Source organism: Centrocercus urophasianus, unplaced genomic scaffold (assembly GCF_019232065.1).
Source record: "Centrocercus urophasianus isolate 14NV4802_14NV808 unplaced genomic scaffold, USGS_Curo_1.0 seq_17, whole genome shotgun sequence".
Taxonomy (NCBI): domain Eukaryota; kingdom Metazoa; phylum Chordata; class Aves; order Galliformes; family Phasianidae; genus Centrocercus; species Centrocercus urophasianus.
In genome coordinates this window covers 4,095,429-4,097,524 of record NW_024884722.1, presented here as the reverse complement: position 1 = coordinate 4,097,524, position 2,096 = coordinate 4,095,429, and positions in this window count along the sequence as shown.

Here is a 2,096-nt window from a genome sequence, read left to right as displayed (position 1 = left end):
GTAACTGCTGCCTCTGTTTTCTTGCAGTGCATTGAATGTTTTTGTGGTGTTTTCAGTGTTACACAGGAGAAATCATGTCTGTGACACCTGGAAGCAGCTCGCTGTGCAGCAGCAGGCTTTTGTCACACCAGAGTGACTGCACTGCAATGTGGTGCAGTGAACTGGGGTCTCAACAACATGCAAGCTTCAGATAAAGGAATGTAACTGAATACAATGTTTTATACAGGTGGTATATAGTTATAGACTGTGACATCTTCTGACAGAATTAATGCATCTTAGCTTTTCTTCAGGGACCATTGTGACCTGAGCCGTGGGCACTGAAATAAGTGAGATGTGTTGCTGTGTGCTGTCATACATCTGTTCGTTAAGCGTTTGCTATTGCCTCTCCTTTATTGGAGAGGAAATTGACTAATTCTTCACAGCTATACCTTTCCTTCAGTTTCTTGCTGCAGTATTGACTCCTAAACCTGCGATTCAGCTGCTCTGAAGGCAGCTGCCAAACGTAGTGGTCCAGAATATAGTTCAGTGCGTGTGCTTGTCTGAGCTCCTGCAGTGACGGGATGCCAGCACCACCTAGAGGTCACAGTCAGGCTTTACAATGGAATTTGCGATGAGTGAAATTGTGCTTTCTGTCATAGAATCACAGAATGGCCTGGGTTGAAAAGAACCACACTGACCATCTGGTTCCAACCCCCTGCCCTGTGCAGGGTCTCCAACCAGCAGGCCAGGCTGCCCAGAGCCACATCCAACCTGGCCTCGAATGCCTCCAGGGATGGGGCATCCACAGCCTCCTTGGGCAGCCTGTTCCAGTGCTTTGGTGCCATCAGCTGCTTTTATCCTTGTAATTCCTACCTGTGCTTTGGAGCACAGTGTGCAGCTGTTTGATGCCAGTGTGACTGCAGCACTTCGGGGATGTTCTGCTGAAGTAATGAGGGCTGCTCTGTGAACTGTGTTCCAAATGGATGCCTTGCTTTTTTGCTTTGGCTTTGCTGTGCTGCCTAAGAAAGCAACTGGAACTCGTTGGTAAAGGTAATTAATGGAGCAGCAGTGATATACTGCTCTTCAAAGTGGTACCTTTGACTTTTTAATTAAGGGCTTTGCATTTGAAACGTCCATCAGCACTGTAATTCTGCATATCTGTGTGTGCAGTGTGAGCACACCTGTCAAGAATCCAAACCACTCTGCTGCACTGCATTCCTGCTGCTAACCCAGCCATCAGCAAACCCCAGCACTGGAACCGAGGTGCTCCTTTGGGAGAGCAGGAGATGCAAGATGCTACAGGCGGGTCTCCAAAGTGCACTTTTCTCAGATGCTGAGCCCCTTCTGATAGATGTCTCCTGGCTTTGGATTGTTGTTTTGGGTGGAAGCATTACAGCAAGGGGGAGCTGCAGCTGTGGCTGGGTTTGTATTGCCCTTTGAGTGCTGGGCACTTCTACACAGAGGGGTAATTAGCAAATCTGTCAGCAAACCAGGATATCGAACAGCCCAAACATATTGGTTAGTCTGAAAAGTGGGGTGTTTATGTTGGTGTGTCCACGTGAAACCTATAAAATGAATAGAATAAAGTACTCCACACACAACCTTTCACCTAGGAACACAGATAGTGGGGTGGCTGAGACAAGACTTGGAGATCTTGAAAGTCTTTTGCAGCCTTCATGGTTCTATGGTTCTACAATCCTTTCTGGTTCCACGGCTGGCAGCAGGAGGCCTTCAACATTCTCCAATAAGCTGAAAGCAAACCCTTGTTCCCGCTGCAGATCCCAAGTGATGCCATGCCAGCAGTACCAGCACGGATGGGGGAGGAACAAGGAGCTGTCACGCTGTAACCCTGTCGGTCCTGCAGCAGCTGAGGCTTCAAAGAGCCATTGTGAGTTATCTGGCATAGACCATGCCATGCACGATGCCTGGGTGGGGAAGGCAGAGGAATGTGCTGCTGGGGCTGATCAGAGCTGATGCAGTCACTCTGCACATGAATTTCTTACGTATTTGTGCTGATTAGTGCTCATCTCACAGCCTTGTCTTCTTTCCAATTGGGAGTTGGTCAAAAGTAGCCAGTAAGTAACGGATGCATAAATAACTGGGAGAAATGTTGCTAT